The sequence below is a fragment of the Quercus suber genome, unplaced genomic scaffold, assembly GCF_002906115.3.
Source record: "Quercus suber isolate HL8 unplaced genomic scaffold, Cork oak 2.0 scaffold_804, whole genome shotgun sequence".
NCBI lineage: Eukaryota > Viridiplantae > Streptophyta > Magnoliopsida > Fagales > Fagaceae > Quercus > Quercus suber.
The window spans coordinates 146,446-167,331 of record NW_027070239.1 but is presented as its reverse complement, the minus strand read 5'-3'; the positions used below and the strand labels follow the sequence as shown (position 1 = coordinate 167,331).

The 20,886-nt window shown below is 35.1% G+C and overlaps 1 non-coding gene and 1 pseudogene across 1 annotated transcript; both read left to right on the top strand.

The window, feature by feature from the left end:
- Window positions 1-178: 178 nt before the first annotated feature.
- LOC112018427 (exopolygalacturonase-like) lies at window positions 179-19,096 on the top strand (annotated as a pseudogene).
- LOC112018463 (small nucleolar RNA R71) lies at window positions 14,976-15,082 on the top strand. The gene has a single exon (XR_002883607.1). It is a non-coding gene; the product is annotated as a small nucleolar RNA R71 (small nucleolar RNA).
- Window positions 19,097-20,886: the final 1,790 nt, after the last annotated feature.

Below are 20,886 nucleotides of genomic sequence, written 5' to 3'. Positions count from 1 at the left end.
AAGTTGAAGTATATACAGGAGAGTTTTTAGCGACCATGCACAAAATCAGTTAATATTAGTGGGGTAGTTTCAATGGTGTTGAGCTCAGGTATTGAAGTATAAATATCTTCAAATCAAATGGGGTAACCATCATTTCGTACAACAAATTGGCAATAGAAAGGAAATAAAGGACAGTAAGATGGGAAAGAATTTAAGCATTGCAACAATTTCCTTGCTATTGGTGTTGGCATCCACCAATGCTAAGCAGGTCTTTGATGTTAAATCATATGGAGCAAAGCCTAATGCCGATATCACCCAGGTATAAATATTTGCAGTGCAATCAACTATACTTAATTAACATGAAGACTGTTTTCCAGTTAACTTAACTGATAAAGACTTTTAACTTTGAATAAGAGAACTTAGGTTCAACTCCGTTTACATTTGAAACTGATCAATGTCATAACCAGAGGATAAAACATTAACATGCAAAATGATTGTTATATACTAATTTTGAATTTTCATAATGTGTTTAGGCTTTAACAAAAGCTTAGAAAGCTGCATGCGTAGTAGCAGGAAGTAAAGTTGTGATTTCAGCAGGGTCATACAAACTAGGTTTAGTGACATTGTTGGGTACATGCAAAGGTGCTATTGAGTTTAACCTTCAGGGAACCCTACAGGCCCCATCAGATGTTGCCTCCTTCAATGATAAAGATGGTTGGGTCGTTTTTGAACATATCAACGGTCTCACTGTGTCAGGTGGTGGAGTTTTTGATGGAAAAGGACAACTAGCACGGGAAAAAAAATGATTGTAACAAGGACAAAAACTGCAACACACTTCCTATTGTAAGATTTCAATCTTAATTAATTAGCATTTACATTTCCATCATTTTCTACGTAGACATACATAGACACTACAACTTTACAAACTTTACCCATTATGAAAAAATAATTCAAACATTTATATGTTAAATGATGTTTTACAAATAATTTTCACATAAGTTTTGTATAGTGATGTGTCACAACTCAAAAAAGAATTAATTTTAAAATTTCAATATGAAAAACTTTATGGAGTATGGACACAACATTTTGTGCCACAACACTAACCTGTGCGACTATAAGCGATAGAGAAAAAGCAATGGTTAAATCTGAAAGTGATAGTTCACTAATCGCAATTGCACATGTCATCTTTTAAAAAAGCTTGTGGTCCATGAAGAATTGTTTATCTAATATAATATTATTGAAGTAGTACCAACCATGTTCATAGACAAATTTGCTTGTAATTTTTTATGTAACAATATTTGCTATAACTTTACCATTTTTCTTATTTTTTTATGTTGTTTTAATGATCACATTTATTTCCAAACAAATTTTTATTTATTTTTATATAATTAAAAGAATTGTTAGCATTTTACTAATTAAAAGGTTTTTAAATGAAAACTTCTTTTTAAGTGAATGCTTAAATGAAACTTGAGTGCTCATACTTAGTGTTTTAACTTATCTAACTTTGAAATGTGAACATAATATAAGGCTCGACTACGTCACAAATTCAATAGTCCAAGACATTACATCGAGGGATAGCAAAGTTTTCCACATCAACCTTTTCGAATGCAAGAAGTTGCAATTCCAACATGTTACCATAACCGTGTTAGGATTAGTGCCCTTAAATCCAATTGTATGATGCTATGTACATTATTATATGTGACATTATGTATGACTTAATGTTGTAATTAATAAAGTTGTTTTATAATTATCTAAAATAATGGTAACATGAATATTCGGACATTATCATATAGTCCATGAGATGCATAGTGTTTGCGTAAAATAATCTGCAAGCGCACAAAATCGTAACAAGTAGTAAAGTGTTTTTAGAAAACGAATGTCGAACTCACAAGGATTAACTATGTTATTGAATACCGAAATTCACTAAATTAATTACTATTTGGAAATTCAAAAACAAATGGAATGTTCTACTATCTAAATTAAATTAAACTATTTAATAAAAATAAATCTACGAATAAAAAGAATTAACAAAGCATAAAACACTAACAGTGTAAAAATATGATAAGAATCGATCTAGAGCAGTTGATTTCACCTAACAAATCCTACACAATTTATTCTTCTTAATTATTAAATTCTAACAATCTCCCGTTGATGATTAAAAATTCCTTAAGTATTCAATATTTTCTCTCGAATAATATCAAAAATATCTTCAAATAACAATTCCATATCTCTATGTGAATTTAATTAGTTGGAGACTCATTACGTATTTTGAATTTTCTGAAAAATCACACTAATCACAGTAAAGCATCTCTACTGTCGCTCAACTAATGGTTTTTAATTCTAGAACTAAAATAACAAATCACCTCTCGGTCTCATTGCAATTCAATTGATCAAACAATAATTTGTAAAAGCAAATAGTAGGCATTAAGAATAAGAATTAAACATCCAATCATGGAAATATTAAAAATAAAATAACTCAGAAAATAAATTGTGTGTTCATTGCTAGACTACATCAATGCTCTAGAAAATAAAATTTAGGTCATAATAAAATTGAAAAGAAAACAAATAAAACTTATGTCTTTCATCTGAACTGGTTGATTACATGAAGCTCTCACCTTTGTCCTCAGATACTCCTCTTTTGAAAGACTCCCAAAAGCATATTCTTCTATGTGGCGCCTCCTTTTCCTCTTAGGTTTCTCTCCTCTTCTTTGTTAGGACATATATGTTTTCACTTGTTAAGAACATATGTCACTTATTTATGTAAATTAGCTAATCCTTTGACAAAACGCACTCTACTTGTAATTGGGTAGTTCTAGGTGTTTTTAATACTTCAAGAAACAAGGTTTCAAGGTCAAGTGTTGAAGTCATCAAGTCTGTCTAAGAAAAAGCAAGCTGAAGTGCAATTTCATTAAAGCTCGACACCTGCTCGACAGCTACCTCGACACCTGCTATCTGTCGAGATTTAAAAACTCAGATTTCCAATCTGATTTTCTTGGGATCCGTGAATATGTTTTTGATCCTTCTTTTCTTCTAACCCTAAACATATAAACGGATTGTTTTAAGAGCCGTCAAGTGTGACACAAGTTGCAAAATCATTGAGCAATCCCTGTTCAAGCAAATTGTGATCAAAAGATGAAGTTCTTGACCTAGTTCATCTTCCTTCAAGAAGTTGCTGTGTATTTGCACCGTAGGGTTTTGCAACCAAGCATCTTCCTGCTATTCATCATAAATGATGAATTGAAGAACTTTGCAGCCAACCTTTCTTCCTAAGTTGGTGTTCTGAAGTCGCGTACTGGGATCCGCGCATTGGTTAGTCACGTACTTGGGAGCCGTGCATCAAAGGTGGGAACTGTCGCTACAGATCAAGTCCAATTGGGTATTGGGGTAAGGGTTCAACTGTAGGTTGGTAAGGTACTTGGGATTCCTTTACTTGTAACCGCTTGATTTGATAATAGTGGAGTTTCAGGAGTGGTGACCTGAAAATCATCCGGTGGGGTTTTTGCCGCGAGGTTTTTCCTTATTCGTAAACAAATCACCGTGTCATTTAATTTCTGCTGCATTTTTAGTTTTTGGTGATTTGTTTGTGCTTCCACACAATTGCATGATAAATTGATTAATTAAAAACTTGGCTAATTAATTAATTGGTTTTATCACAAGGGGTCATTCAGTTTGTGGCCTATCAAGTGGTATCAGAGCAGGCACACTCTGATTAGGGTTTAATCTTTGCCATGTTGATCCATTGACCCCTGCTTGTCATGGATAGAGGACAATCTTTAATTATACCTCCTTTATTTGATGGTACTTTGGAAAGTACGCATGAGAGCTTTCTTGTAGTCTTTAGATGAAAATGTGTGGCAAGCTGTAGAGATTGGTTGGACTAAGCCAAAAGAAGAACCGGCCGATTAGGATGATGCTAAGATCAAGGCGGCAAACTTCAATAGCAAAGCGTTAAATGCCCTATTTAGCGTAGTCACCAATGAGGACTTCAAAAAGATATCCTCAACCGAAACTGCTAAGGAGGCTTGGACCATCCTCCAGACAACCTATGAAGGAACAAAAGCTGTCAAAGATTCAAAGTTTCAGAGGCTCACTACTAGCTTTGAAGAAATTAAGATGGAGGAGGATGAGTCGTTTGATGAGTTCTATGCCAAGCTCAAGGACATAGTGAACTCAGCCTTCAATCTTAGGGAAACCATCCCTGAACCCAAGATTGTAAGGAAGGTGCTCAGATCTCTACCTGAGAGATTCCATGCCAAGATTACGGCGATAGAAGAATCAAAGGACATTGACAAGATTCCTTTGACTGAGCTGGTAGGAAACTTGCAAACCTATGAGATAGGATTATCTAGGATTGGCAAGTCAAGTAAAGGTAAAAGCATAGCCTTGAAGGCAAAGAACAGTGATACAGATGAGTCTTTCGATGATGAAGATTCTAAGATGAAGTCCTACATCACTCGGTAGTTCAAGAAGTTTATGAAGAATGCCAATGGAAGGAGCTTCGACAAGGACCGGAGGCAGTTCAGTTCTTCATAGTCTAAAAGCCAAGACAAAGGGAAGAAGGATGCTAAGGATGGAAGTCAGTACACTGTTCCTGCAGGACCAAAGTGCTTTGGATGTCATGGGTTCGGACACATGAAAAATGAGTGTCCTACATATCTCAAGAGCATTGGGAAAAGCAAGGCACTTGCTGCAACTCTAAGTGACACTGAGCCTGAAGATGATTCCGACAATGAGGATGACGGAATCTTAAATGCCTTCACTGCCACAGTCAATCCTACTGAAGGGATTGTTGAAGAAGTGGATGAAGAAGAAGAACTGGTGGAGTCAAAATTTGAGAAAATGGATGATCAAGATGATATCCATTCAGCCTATGAGAAGCTTTACAAGCTCTCTGAAAAGCATGAGAAATTATACAGGCTGGCCACCAAGAAGCTCAGTGATGTGGAACTTGATCGTGAAGAGTTGTCCACAAAGTTTGATGAGGCGAATCAAACTATTGGAGCACTGAGATTTGAAAACAACTTTTTGGCTGAGAAGACCAAGAAGCTTGAAGCAGAGCTGTTTCAAGTCAGAGCTCAACTAGAGAGGACTTCAAGTGCAAAGCTTGATGAGATGCTTAGCAATCAGAAATCTGCTTCGGATCGAACTGGTTTGGGGTATGGTATTTCTTTCTCTAATACTGCTTCTACTAGCAATACTGTTTTTGTTCCTCCTGCTAATAATACTGAAATTGAGAATATTGATGTCAAAACTGAATTAGCTAGTGAGAACTTAGACAAGGGTAAATCTATCTTAGGAGCACCCCCTAAGCAAGATAAGAAAGATGATAAAAACCCTAGGGCTAAGAAGGCTAACTCTCAAAAGCCTAAACAAAAGAAGCAGCATCTCTGTCATCATTGTGGAGCTGCCGGTCATACTAGACCAAATTGCTATAAGTGGTTAGCCACTCAACAGAGCAATGGCATGATAGTATCTGGAAGCCAAAATCAGCTTCAATCCTCTCTTGCTCCTCTTGGAGATCTTCTGAAAGCCCTCATGTTCCTTTCGAACTTGAACGGGTTAAATTCTTCCCCCTCACCGCCGGTTCAAGGATTCAATCAAAGGAAAGGATCTTCCAAGGTGTGGAAGAAAAAGGACTTTAAGTGATTTCATCACTTTCTTTTCCCTTATTGTTTTTCTGTGTATTGCATTGCTTGTGTGTTTTGTTTTTCTGCTGAGTCAGTCTAGTTTTTGCTTTATTTTGTTTAACATGTTTTGTGTGTTTACTTTCAGTTTTGTTTATTTTGTTTTTGATATAATAAAAAAAAAATTGAAAAATCAGAAAAATACAAAAACAGTGTGTGTTTTGTGTACTTTGGTACTTGTGTACCTTGGATGGCCAATGAAACAAAGTTTTCTAAACTTTGTATCTCTTGTAGCTTAGATGAGCATCTCTATGCACAACTAAGCAAGTGAGCTTTGTGGCTCTTGTTTGTGATGAGTAAGATTAGGTTATCTCTTAAAACTTAACACTCATATCACTCTTTTTGACGGGTAGGACTAGAAAATCCTAAGAGAAAGGCATAAATAACCATCTCACCACTGTTGCCCGCCAATCATAATATGACACCTGTATGCTTCGGCATAGCAAAAGTGCAGTGTCAAAGACATTCGTATGCTTCGGCATAGCAAAAGTGCGATGTCAAATGCTTAACATCTTGGGTATTTCTTTTCCCTCTTTTATATGCCCATGTATGATATGCTAAAATAAAAGAAAACATGCAAAGAAAATAAAAAGCAAAAAGATTAAAAATGCTTTAAATATGGTTGCAAGCGTGTATTCTAGGAGATGTGGGAGTTATAAGATGTACTTCGAAGGTGATAGTCCCCATCAAATAGTTATGATTGTGTGTGAGTTAAAGATATTTTCTCATATCTCAGATCGTCATAATATGTATACACATATGCAATCTTGCGATGTTTTTCACACACAACACGAAATAGTTTTTGCTACTTTTGATACATGTGCAGGTACAATGTGATTTGGCCATCACAAAGGTTTTACATGTGCTAATGTATGCTCACTAAACTGTCATAACTTATTTTTTGAAAAATAAAATTGGTTAGACTTGTTTAGTGTGTGTGTGTGTTTTGAAGGATCCATGTGCTTAAATTTTTGTTGAGAGATGTTTTTGAGAGCTTTATATGTTGAGTGGATCTTTGGTTGAGATGTGTGTTGGATTGCATTCATGTCTGTGTTTTTCCTTTCTCGAAAAATTGCTTTTTACTGCTTGCTTGACACCTCCTCGATACCTGGTCATCTGTCGAGCTTCTCTAGCCGTTTGTTATCGCAATCTCGACACCTTTTCGACACCTGATGGATCAATTGAGAAAGTTTCTGTCCCCTCGATAGATTCTTGACACCTGATGGATCGATCGAGATTCACTTGTTGTGCTTGTGTCTTCTTTCTCGACACCTTGTGGATCGATCGAGAAATCTTCTGTCTCCTCGATACCTCCTCGACACTTGTGCGATTGATCGAGCATCTCTTATCTGAAATTCATCTTGAATCTTGATACCTCTCGATACCTTCAACTGTCGACGGCAATTTCCTCGATACCTTCATCGACAGCTTCCTCGATACCTCTCGACACCTCAGCTGTCGAGATTTACTGAGGTGCCTATTTAAGGATCTGTTGCGATTTCTCTCATTTCTCACTCGATCTCTCTCGATCTCTCCGTGGCTTTTCCTTTCCTTTTCACACTTCTCTCACTCAAATCTTCCCACCCACTTGGATCTTGACCATTCCTTGCTTCAATCATTTGGTAAGATCACTTTTCCTTTCCTTTTTCATGCATTGCATGTTTTAAAACCTAGGTTTTGAGATTTTTTGAAATTTTTGGGGTTTTTCAAAATTAATGAGTGTTTCTTGAAATTTTGGGTTGGGTTTTCACTTCAATGCTTTTAAAATTTCATACATTGCATTTCGTGTGCATTATAATGATATTTACATGCATTTAGATGTGTGCTATATGCTGTGTGTTGATAGGATTGGATTGGGCTGAGTCCATGATGCAATTTTTGTTTTGCATGTCACATACTCATGCATTCTCATGCATATGTACTTGTTGTTCAATATATTTGTCATATTTGAACTGTTTTAGGAACTTTTCTGAGTATTTTCCTCTCTCTCCCTCTCATTCTTTTACGTTAGTAGTGTCTATGGCACCTAAACGTAAATCCACTCCTGCTCGAAACCTTCTGCGTTCTGGAGCTTCTACTTCTTCTGATTCTGCTCCCCTTAACCTTCGGTTCTGTGATGGAGATGCCCATAAGGCATTTTCGGAGAACTTTTCTAGACGAGGTGTTCATTCGGAACGCCAAGTCATTCTAGCAGACTTCGCCGATACTGACCTTCCCTCTGTCATTCATAGTAGGGGATGAGGGCCACTGTGTGACATCCCGGTCACTTGCCCTCTCGTGTTGATACAGGAGTTCTACTCCAACATGCACGGGATAGATCGTTTAGTACTTCTCTTTTTCACTCGCGTTCGAGGTATGCGCATCCCTGTCACACTGCAGCTGGTTGCGGATGTGCTTAAGGTTCCTAGGATAGAGTTTCCTGACTATCCTTCTTGTGAGCGTCTGAGGACTGTGTCCAAAGATGAGCTCATCTCTGCCTTTTGTCAGTGCCCTACTGATTGGGGTGAGCATCAGTTCACATCATGTAGGCCTTTTGCTAAAGGTCCTAGATTTATCAACATGGTGATGACTTTTGTTCTCCATCCTCTTTCTCACTATAACTCTATCACAGAGCCTCGTGCTCGATTTTTGCTATCACTCCTAGAGCATCTTACCATAGACTTTCCTTCTCACTTCATCCTGTCTATCATAGATGTTTATCTTGATTCGGCGTCCCATGATAAGCTCATCTTTCCTTCTGCTATCACGAGGATCCTACGCCATTTTTCCATTCCCTTTCTTGTGTCCGACCACTTCACACACATATCTGCCATAAATGCCGCTACCGTAAAACGTAGTGAGGCGCAGTTCAGGTCGAGACAGCCGGATGCCACTCCTCTCTCCCGTTCGGCTCCATCCAGATCAGCTCCATCTACATCTGCTCCTTCTTCCTCTTCGAGCGATGTATCTCTGGGAGATATTATGGCACAGCTGTAGCGCATGGACACCCGCCTTGATACACTCTCTGCTGAGTTGTATCAGGTGAATGTTCGTGTTGGTCGTATTGCACGACGGCAGGCGACCATGGGTGAATTTGCTCCAAAGGCTACTCCTTCACCACCTACTCCAGCAGCTTCAGATTCTGAGGATGATGATGATGATGATGGGGATGCTAGCTCTGCCGATGAGATGTCTACATAACACTTTACCCTTTGTCACTCGTGACAAAAAGGGGGAGTAGTAGTTTTGGGGTTATGAGAGTAGTCATCTTAGGGGGAGAGTTAGTATAGGACATTTTTGATAGGGGGAGTGTTGACTTTTCTGAGGGATGTAGTGAGGCTTTATATGTATCTTTTCTTTTCTTACCTTTTAGATTCATTGATCATGTATATGAGGTCCTTTGACCATTTTACATACATTGTACTTATTTTCTATATATGTGGATGTATGTTTTTTTCTTTCACCTCTCTCTTCGTGTGTTGTTTCTTTTCTATCTTTATACACATGTTCTTTATACTTGTATGCAATCTATCTATTTTTGTTTCACACAAGATGTCTTGATGAGTTTTGTTTAAAGTGTTTCAGAAATACAGGTTGTCAAAGTCTACTTGCCATAAACTCTCTTTTTACAAAGTTTTTCAAGAGTTTGTGTTAGGATAGATTTTATTGTATTAAAACAAGTGAATATGAGTTGAGTGATTTATGACTTCTCTCATATGCTCATTTGTTTGTTGTGGTTTTGTCACGGATTGCCAAAGGGGGAGATTGTTAGGACATATATGTTTTCACTTATTAAGAACATATGTCACTTATTTATGTAAATTGGCTAATCCTTTGTCAAAACACACTCTACTTGTAATTGGGTAGTTCTAGGTGTTTTTAATACTTCAAGAAACAAGGTTTCAAGGTCAAGTGTTGAAGTCATTAAGTCTGTCCAAGAAAAAGCAAGCTAAAGTGCAATTTCATTAAAGCTCGACAGCTACCTCGACACTTGCTATCTGTCGAGATTTAAAAACTCAAATTTCCAATTTGATTTTCTTGGGATCCGTGAATATGCTTTTGGGCCTTCTTTTCTTCTAACCCTAAACATATAAAAGGACTGTTTTAAGAGCCGTCAAGTGTGACACAAGTTGCAAAATCATTAAGCAATCCCTGTTCAAGCAAATTGTGATCAAAAGACGAAGTTCTTGACCTAGTTCATCTTCCTTCAAGAAGTTGCTGTGTATTTGCACCGTAGGGTTTTGTAACTAAGCATCTTCCTGCTATTCATCATAAAGGATGAACTGAAGAACTTTGCAGCCAACCTTTCTTCCTAAGTTGGTGTTCTAAAGTTACGTACTGGGATCCGCGCATTGGTTAGTCACGTACTTGGGAGCCGTGCATCAAAGGTGGGAACTGTCGCTACAGATCAAGTCCAATTGGGTATTGGGGTAAGGGTTCAAGTGTAGGTTGGTAAGGTACTTGGGATTCCTTTACTTGTAACCGCTTGATTTGATAATAGTGGATTTTCGGGAGTGGTGACCTGAAAATCACCCGGTGGGGTTTTTGCCGCGAGGTTTTTCCTTATTCGTAAACAAATCACCGTGTCATTTAATTTCCGCTGCATTTTTAGTTTTTGGTGATTTGTTTGTGCTTCCACACAATTGCATGATAAATTGATTAATTAAAAACTTGGCTAATTAATTAGTTGGTTTTATCACAATGGGTCATTCAGTTTGTGGCCTATCATTCTTTTTACCCTAAAGAGCCTTCAAATAGGTCAAGGAATCCTATTACAAGTTGAATTCCCATTTGGAGAAAATCCCATATTTTTAGGCTTCATTTAACCGACGATTTTGGCCCATTTAAATTCATAATTCAGACTTTTGGTAAACTACAAAATTGTAGCCCTTTAAGTTAAATTTCCAGCCCAACTTGAATCATCTCGATTGGATATCTGAGTCGAAAGTTATGCTAAAAATGCTAACTGATGTGTAGGCTAGAATCCTAATCCGAATTGGACTTGGATTTGGCGCAAATTTCCTTTGATTTCTTGCTCCAATTGGACTTGAATTTAATTTGCCTAGCCCCACTTTTCATGTAAAGCCCTTGTTACCTGCAACACAAAGATATTATATAATTAGTAACAAAATAACATAAAAGTAAAGCTAAATATGTAGATATGTGAGTACTTTATTGTATATATTTCATGCACATCAAATACCCCCAGACCTACATTTTTGCTAGTCCTCGAGCAGAACAGATAAAGAGTAAAGCAAAACAAAGAAAATATCCTAACTAATCCACTTTCGCTGGAAATTTCGATTGCATTTAGCGTATGCAACAAGTCTTTAAACCTCTAGCTTATACTAGTGGACGAGTTGTAGTCTCATGAGGGTTTGCAGGGAATATACCCACGAAATTTTGAGAATGAATACTAAAATAAACAAAACAAAGAAAATCCATTTTTTTTTTCAATTGCCTTTTGCAAAGAGGATTAGTTCAAGTTCAAAAACACTACAAATGCTAAAGAAATTTCTCATGCCATCAAAAATTATTGTGAGTGAAAAGTGGTAGCCAACCCAAACATACTCTTAGTTTTAGAATAAACTTGACTTGAATTTCTATTTGAAAGTATGTCTTAACTCAAACCTTTCCGATGTTATCACTTAACAAATGAAATCACTCTGAAATGGGGTGTAAAACTCTCAACAATATATGTGAGTGGAATAATGTAAGAAAAATGAAAATCTCACATATAAATCACATGAAAAACACTTAATCAAGAAAGAACAAGTAGTCTCATAAAAAGATGCCAAAAAAAAAAAAAAAATTTATACCACACTTTTTATTCAGTCATATCAATATCTGAACTACACAATCTCCAAGATCAAATAAGGACTTTATTAGGACGTAATGTAGGGTAAAAGTAAAGGGTATGAAATAAAAATGGTTAAAGGTAAATATAAGAAGTGTTTTCAAGATTTGTCGGAATGTCAACTCTTTTTGGAATTTCCATTCAACATTTTTTTTTCAACTCTTCTTCTTCAAAGCAATACTCCTTTACATTTCACTTCTCAAAATTTGATGAGAACCCTTTTTATTTACTTCTTTTTGACACTTTTTCCTTTTTTTTTTTTTTTTTTTAACTTACTTCAAGTCGTCACTTATCTTTTGACGTGAATGCAGGAATTTGTGATGGATGCACCTAGTTAGTCAACAATTCACAAACTTGAAGTGCTTTTGCATACTCATATTTCAAGTTACAGTTTAACGTAAGAGTAAACATTGGTAATGAATACCCCTAGTTATTAAGCAACTCAAAACATTGGAGTAAATGGAACTCTGTACAATTTTTTTCTTCTTTGAATTCTCGCACAAACCACCACATTGAAACAAACTGATCAAATTCCATCTTGAAACACTATGGACAAGGGTTTTAAGAAAGAAAGGCTAATTAAAAGGCTCAATGGGGTGACTAGCAATAATGTATGCAAAAAAAAAAAAACATATATGGCTCAAAGTAGACTAAAATGGCCTAATCTCATCTCTCAAAGACTAGTATAGTTCATTCAACATCAATGACTTCAAAAGGATCAAGTGTGGCATAAAATCATTTTTTCTTGGCCAAAAGTAAGAACAATGAGACTACAACAAGGGAAATATGTTACGCACTTCCAAATGAACTTTAAGATTAGAAAAAAATAAATAACCCTCCAAAAATAATGATTGGCTCAAAACTCACAAGGGTTATAGTCTCCACATTGTTATCATCAAGATTTTCTAATCATTTTTATCCTTCAACAACAAATTATGTCTGAGTGGCTATGTGCATGTGCAATGAATTGAGCATGAAAGCAATGAAATTCTTTAAGCAAGAGTAGTATAATGAACTTAAAACACAAACCTCAAGCTAGGCAAAAGAAAGTTTTTAGATCGGGGCATGCACTTTTAATTCCTGAAAAGAAAGAAAACAAACTTAGATGCACCTAATTAATTTTTTTTTTTGAAATAAATAAAATAAATTCTCTTCCCCCAAACTTAAATTTAACATTGTCCTCAATGGGAAAAAGGAAGAAAAACTAAATAAAAGAATGAGAAAGGAGAAGAGATTCTCCCCTGATTTTAATTGAATATTTTCCCTTGAGGTGCAGCCGTGTACCCATTGAAGATTTCTTTGGTCTCTTTATTCCTACAAAATGAAAGAAAAAACAAAAAGATAAAGAAAAAAAAAAAAAAAACATAAACATAAAGATAAAAAATAAAAAAAAAACTTGGGTTGCCTCCCAAAAGCACTTTATTTAACGTTTGTAGCTAGACGTTATCCTCCATTAAAATCTTGTGTGTGCAATTTGAAGGACTAATTCCTTTGATGTCAGAGATGGTCTAACCCAAAGCTATTTTGTGTTCCCGCAAGATTCTCAACAACTTTTCCTCCTCTACATCACTTAAAGAACTGTTAATAATAACTAGAAAAGTAGAGTCTTGACCTAAGAAAGCGTACCTTAACTTTGATGGAAGCGGTTTAAGCTCAAGTTTACGTGGTTCCTCTGGTGGAGATGTTGGCTGACATGATTTTAGGTCTTCCACTTTTGGTTGCATTGAATGAGGAAAGAGTGGTGTAGCCTCCAAATATCTTTCACACTCTTTAACCACTTCATCATTGAATTTAACAGGTGTAGAGTGAGTAAGACATACCTCAAGTGGTAACTTTTGAAAATCAATTGCACAAGTCTCATTGACCATGATCATGTCTCGGTCACTTATTTGAAAACAAGAATGTGTCTCGGAAGAAAATTCCAAAGACTTAAATACATTAAAAGTGACCTCATCCTCTCCAACCCTCAAAACAAGTTTTCCTTGCTGGACATCAATTAAGGTTCTCCCCGTCGCAAGGAAAGGTTGACCTAATATCAAAGGGATCTCCTCGTCCTCATCCATATCAAGGACAATGAAGTCAGCTGGGAAGATGAACTTGTCAACTTTTACTAATACGTTCTCAATGACTCCTCTTGGATATTTAATGGATCTATCCGCCAATTGTAAAGAGATAGTGGTCAGCTTTACTTCTCCAAGACCCAATTTCCTGAAAACAGAGAGAGGCATTAGATTAATACTTGCCCCTAAATCACATAAAACTCTATCAAAATAAGATTTTCCTATAGTGCAAGGGACAGTGAAACTCCCCGGATCTTTCAGCTTAGGCGGTAGCTTCTTTTGTAAGGTTGCACTACTCTCCTCTGTTAGCATTACTGTTTCATGCTTCTCTAATTTCCGCTTCTTTGATATAATATCCTTCAAAAATTTAGCATATTTAGGCATTTGTTCCAAAGCTTCAATGAGAGGAATATTAATATGCAATTGCTGAAATATACTTAGAAATTTAGAAACTAATCATCCACATTGTTTTTTCTTAATCTTTGCGGAAAAGGAATTGGTGGATCATAAATTGAAGGAGAATGAGTCTCAAAAGTAACTTCCCTGGATTTTTTGGATTTTGAAGCTCTTTCATCCTCCTTAGTTTTCTCAGCTTGCTCCACTTCTTTCATCTCTGACTCGGCTTCCTTCATCTTTGACTCTTCATTATTTACAGCTTCATCTTGTTTGGCATTTGTTACTTTTGGCTCCTCATATGTTTGTCCACTTCTCAATGATATTGCCTTTACATGTTCTTTCGGATTGGTGACATTGTTGCTTGGCAAAGTTCCTGTAGTCCTCTCTGTGAGCATGCTTGAAAGCTGACCGATTTACACCTCAAGATTGCAGATTGAAGCTGAGTTGTTTTGGATCGCCACATCTATCTTCTGCATGTACTGCATGAACATGTCCTCAAGTGTCGGCTTTTTCTCTTGCTGTGGAAATTGCTGAGGTGGTTTAGCCTGCCCTTGGTTATTGCTCCATGAGAAGTTGGGGTGACTCCTCCATCCAGGATTGTACGTGTTCGAGTATGGATTATTTTGACGTTGAAAATTTGACACGTAATTTGCTTGTCCATAACTCGATTGGGCAAAAGGATTTCCTACTTGGCAGTCATCACTTGAATGATTTCCTGAACAATGATCACAAACAACATTAGTTTGAATAGCATTAACATTCATTTTACCTAGTTGTTGAGACAAAGTTGCCATTTGTGCCGCCAATGAGGTAATAGAATCAAGTTCTAAAACTCCAGCTGCCTTTCTTGGCATTGCTCTTTCTGTAGGCCAGTGATAGTTGTTGGATGCCAATTCTTCTAGAAGTTCATAGGCTGTCTCATGAGTTTTACTCATTAAAGCTCCACCAGCTGTTGCATCAACCATAGACTTGTTTGTAGCTCCTAGACCATTGTAGAATGTTGCTTGAAGCCATGCTGGAAGGTCATGATGAGGACACCTTCGCAATAAATCTTTGTACCTCTCCCATGCTTCATATAATGATTCACCCTTAAATTGGATGAACGTGGTGATATCATTCCTTAGCTTTGCTGTCTTTGCAGGAGGGAAATATTTTGCTAAGAATTTTTGTGCCAACTCCTCCCATGTAGTAATGATGCCAAGTGGCAAAAAATTCAACCAAACTTTTGCTTTATCCCTAAGTGAGAAGGGAAAAAGCCTTAGTTGAATTGCATCATCTGTCACTCCGTTATGTTTAAAAGTATCACAAATTTCCAAGAAATTTGCAATATGGACATTAGGATACTTTTGTGACAGCACCCTGAACTGGACAGTCTGTTGTATCATCTGAATAATGGCCGGCTTGATCTCAAAATTATTGGCTTGTATGGCTGGCCTTCTTATGCTTGATGTAGCTCCATTTACCGAGGGCATAGCATAATCTCTTACGCCTTTTGCTCTTGATCGGCCATCTTAGATAGAGATGTGTTGGCCTCTTTCTTCTTTTCTTTCTTAAGCTGACGTAAGGTTCTTTTAATTTCAAGATCAAAGAGTGTATGCTCTAACAGTTTAGATCGGGGCATGCACTTTTAATTCCTGAAAAGAAAGAAAACAAACTCAGATGCACCTAATTAATTTTTTTTTTGAATAAATAAAATAAAATCCAAAGTAGTAAATATCTAGCTAGTATCAATATCAATAACAAACAGTTAATCCCTGGCAACGGCGCCAAAAATTTGTTCGCGTAAAATAATCTGCAAGCGCACAGAATCGTAACAAGTAGTAAAGTGTTTTTAGAAAACGAATGTCGAACCCACAAGGATTAACTATGTTATTGAATACCGAAATTCACTAAATTAATTACTATTTGGAAATTCAAAAACAAATGGAATGTTCTACTATCTAAATTAAATTAAACTATATAATAAAAATAAATCTACGAATAAAAAGAATTAACAAAGCATAAAACTCTAACAGTGTAAAAATATGATAAGAATGGATCTAGAGCAGTTGATTTCACCTAACAAATCCCACACAATTTATTCCTCCTAATTATTAAATTCTAATAATCTCCCGTTGATGATTAAAAATTCCTTAAGTATTCAATATTTTCTCTCGAATAATATCAAAAATATCTTCAAATAACAATTCCATATTTCTATGTGAATTTAATTAATTGGAGATTCATTACGTACTTTGAATTTTCTGAAAAATCACATTAATCGCAGTAAAGCATCTCTACTTTCGCTCAACTAATGGTTTTTAATTCTAGAACTAAAATAACAAATCACCTTTCGGTCTCATTGTAATTCAATTGATCAAACAATAATTTGTGAAAACAAATAGTAGGCATTAAGAATAAGAATTAAACACTCAATCATGGACATATTAAAAATAAAATAACTCAGAAAATAAATTGTGTGTTCATTGCTAGACTACATCAATGCTCTAGAAAATAAAATTTAGTTCATAATAAAATTGAAAAGAAAACAAATAAAACTTATGTCTTTCATCTGAACTGGTTGATCACATGAAGCTCTCGCCTTTGTCCTCAGATACTCCTCTTTTGAAAGACTCCCAAAAGCAAATTCTTCTATGCGGCACCTCCTTTTTCTCTTAGGTTTCTCTCCTCTTCTTTTTACCCTAAAGAGCCTTTAAATAGGTCAAGGAATCCTATTACAAGTTGAATTCCCGTTTGGAGAAAATCCCAGATTTTTAGGATTCATTTAACTGGCAATTTTGGCCCATTTAAATTCAGAATTCGGACTTTTGGTAAACTACAAAGTTGTAGCCCTTTAAGTTAAATTTCTAGCCAACCTTGAATCATCTCGATTGGATATCTGAGCCGAAAGTTATGCTAAAAATACTAACTGATGTGCAAGTTGGAATCCTAATCCGAATTGGACTTGGATTTGGTGCAAATTTTCTTTGATTTCTTACTCCAATTGAACTTGAATTTAATTGGCCTAGCCCCACTTTGCATGTAAAGCCCTTGTTACCTGCAACACAAAGATATTATATAATCAGTAACAAAATAACATAAAAGTAAAGCTAAATATGTAAATATGTGAGTACTTTATTGTATATATTTCATGCACATCACATAGTATGTGATTTATGTGAAAAGGTACAAAGATATAAATCATAAGTTCTTTGTAAATTCAGAATTTTAGTTCATAGTCAGTGATAAAATTGGGCATTTCATCTGTGAAGATTATAACATATCAACTAAGATGATTTGTCTTGATCATGGAAGTGGAGACTTCTAGTTGATATGTTGATATGTTTTAAGAGTTAAGACATATTAAACTAGACTGCTGTGAGATTTATTATTCTCCTAACGACTGTCAAATGAATAATAAATCTTACGACTTCTATTTATATGAACTTTTAATCCGGAGAGAATAATGGACTTGATCAAGGAGTGTAGGTTGCATTGATATATTAGGAGTGAAATCTAAAGTAATGGTCAAAATCTCAGTATGTTGGGCAGCCACATTTGGTGTTGATGAAACATATATTCTCAAGATGGAATTTATAATCTTTTAATGGAAATATCAAATATTCCTTTGAGATAAGTTTAATGGGTTCAGTTATTCAAAGAGTTAGGCCTAACCACTTTGGTAAAAAATTACTAAGGTATATATTTATGAAATTAGATTTCATAAATATATGATAAATAACTTTAAAGAATTAAACTGGGTACTCAAGGATTAAGATGTAGTAATCTTCAAAGTGGCAGTTTATATTTATGACTTTGTATTACTGCGAATATTTTATGAAGGGGTTGCATGTATAATAAAGTCTTGAGATATAATTTATTAATAAGGCCTAGAGTGCAATTATATTTATATAGTGGTATTAAATATAATTAATAGTAACTTTGGACCTGTCAAGAGTTGACAGAAATGCCCAAGTCCTATTGGAGCTAGTGTCTTATTGGTCTCTTTTGGTTCCACTCCATGCCACACACTAAAACCCAATTGGAAAGGCCTAATAGGCTAGCCCAATTAGATAATCAGTTAGTTATAAAGGGAGAAAAATATAGAATTTTTTATTAGAAAAAAGAGAGACATCATTGTGAAATGGTGTGTATGTGTGAGTGAATCCGCTCAATTATTCTCCCTTGGAAACTGATTGAGAGACCACACTTCTTAGGCGTAAAGTGGAATTGGAGTGAAGATTAAAAGTGTTTCCAAGTATTTATAATCTTTTGTTTTGAATTTCATTGCACCAATGTACGCTATCTTGTTCTTAAATTCTAAAATTTACATAGTGCATGTTATCAATCATGAATGAAATAGATCCATGTTTGTTGCTTCCGCTGTGTGTTTTGTATGAGATACAAAACCAGATTATCCAACAAACCGTACCCACAGATAGCCTCAACACTGATGGAATCCACATGGGACGTTCATCTCAGATCACCATTACCAATGCCAATATTGGAACAAGTGATGATTGCATCTCCATTGGTGATGGAAACCAAGATGTTTCTGCTAACCAAGTAACCTGGCCATGGTATTAGCATTGGAAGTCTTGGAAAATACGAGAACGAACAACCTGTTTCGGGAATCAGAGTTTCTGGTGCTACACTTAGCAATACAAAAAATGGTGTTAGAATCAAAACATGGCATTTTGCCCATTCTGGAGTTGCTTCTGATATACATTTTGAGGATATTGTCATGAAAAATGTTGCCAATCCTATCATCATTGATCAAAACTACTGCCTAAACAATCAATGCTTAAACAAGGTTATTATAAACTTCAGAAATATATACACAAATATTAATGCTAAAGGAAAAAAAAAGTAAAACAAATTACAAATACTAATATCAATTTCTTTGTTTGTTTGTTTTGTTTCAGTCTCCCTCTAAAGTTAAAATCAGCAATGTTAACTTTAAGAAAATTAGAGGCACTTCTTCAACAAAGGAAGTTGTGAAGCTTATATGCAGTAAGAGTGTACCGTGCCCACAAGTGGTGCTTTTTGACATTGATCTTGCATACAAGGGAGGTGGAGGACCTACTACTTCCTCTTATGCTAACGTTAAGCCCGCTATTTTGGGCAAGCAGAACCCTCTTGCTTGTACCAGCAAACTTTAATGAAATTCCTCCCAAGCTGTTGTAACTAATGTAGAATGAAGAAATACTATTTGTAGATAGGTTTTAGGGGTTCTACTGTAAATAAAATCCCATTTACTTGTGTCTAGCATGTTCCCTTTTTCTTCTTTTAAATGGAATTGGGGAATTTTTCCTAATTATTCTTTGAGTTGTTTAAGTTTAGCCTTTTGCTGAAATCTGTTATAATCTGTAGTGTTGTTACAGATAGTATTTGTTTTTTATTTTATTTTATTTATTGCAATTGAGATCTTTCTTAATAAAAATCAAAATTGTTATTCAACTCTTACTAAATTCTTTTTATTCTTCGCAAATAAATGCTTGTGTTCATGATATGTTAAGATTCAACTCATTAGCATGCATGTTTTCTAGGTCCAAGTTAACAAGTTCTCAAACTCCTCCAGGATGGTAAGATGTAAAGCTCTTAAAATGGATTCCATATATATTCAAATTTTTGTCTATAAATATTGTTTGTTTTTAATATAAGTTTCTATTACAACTTAATTGAAATCACTTTTACTTTAAAAAAAATACAACAAATATTAACAAAAGTGATTAGATCTCTATAAAAAAAATTATGGTAGGAAATACAAACTGAGTGCATAAATATTTTAATTAACTTAGTTTTCTTTCTAAAATGAAGAAATTTAGGATGATTAATTGGCATATTCTAACAAATGATTAGTGACGTCTTTCAATTTTGTAACAAAAACTGTAGTCTAGCTAAGGTTGTCATTCTACTAAGAAAAGGAAAATAAGAACACATTAAAAGCATCAATAATATATAGAATAATATGATTGAAATTAGGACAAAGAAAGTTTGGTAAATTTCAATAATCAAAATCATTGGGGTGTTAGGGTTTGTTGACCAATATTGTTAAGCATTTACTACCAATCCAATGTAGTACACAATTGGGTAAGTATACATAATTGGTTGTAGTACACAATTGGTTGATTATATTCATATATTGTTCGAAAAATTTAGTCTAGAAAATAATAACTTTGATGGAAAAGCTCAAAAACATTGCATACCCCAAAGGCTATGGCAAAAGTAATATCAAACAAGATGATCACATTTTGCAAGAGAGATTATAAAACACTATTCTAACAATAAGAATATTCAAGGATAGACTTACGAAATAATTAGCAATTAAACATCAATCTAACATAAAAATTATAAAAAGAGAACAATTGATTTCAATAACCAGAACATGAAAAATATGCTTGGATTGATAAGTGGACAACTTATAGCATTGGGGATTCACCCTTAACCCTAGCTTAGGTTCTTAAGCTTTGATAAAAAAATAAAAACTCTCAAATATTAATGAAAAATAAGGTTTTCTAGCAGCAAAAAACGTGGCTGCTCTTGTATCCTTTTAATATGTATAACATTCAAAACCCTATAACACATGCTCCCAAAAAGGAAAATAAAAAAAAAAAGTCAATTCCCGTTTTTCAACAATGGGTCAACTTCCAGGTAGGTTTTGGCCTTAAAATAGCTGATTCTGAAGTTTTGATAAACAAAAAAATTTTATATCTTCAAGTTCTGTTTTTGTGGTTGCAAGAATCAAGTCAATCCAACATCGGAGTAAAAAGATATGACAAAAACGCCAAAACTAGTCAGAATTTTTCCGTGACTGGATTTTTCCAAGAATAGCTCAAACGAATTTCTCTCTTTCTTTTTATGTTTCCACAAATCTTTGACTGATTAAATTCTTCGAAAGACAATTCTCAATTGAGTTTCACCCTTGGAATTTCATGGCTTCATGTTTGCA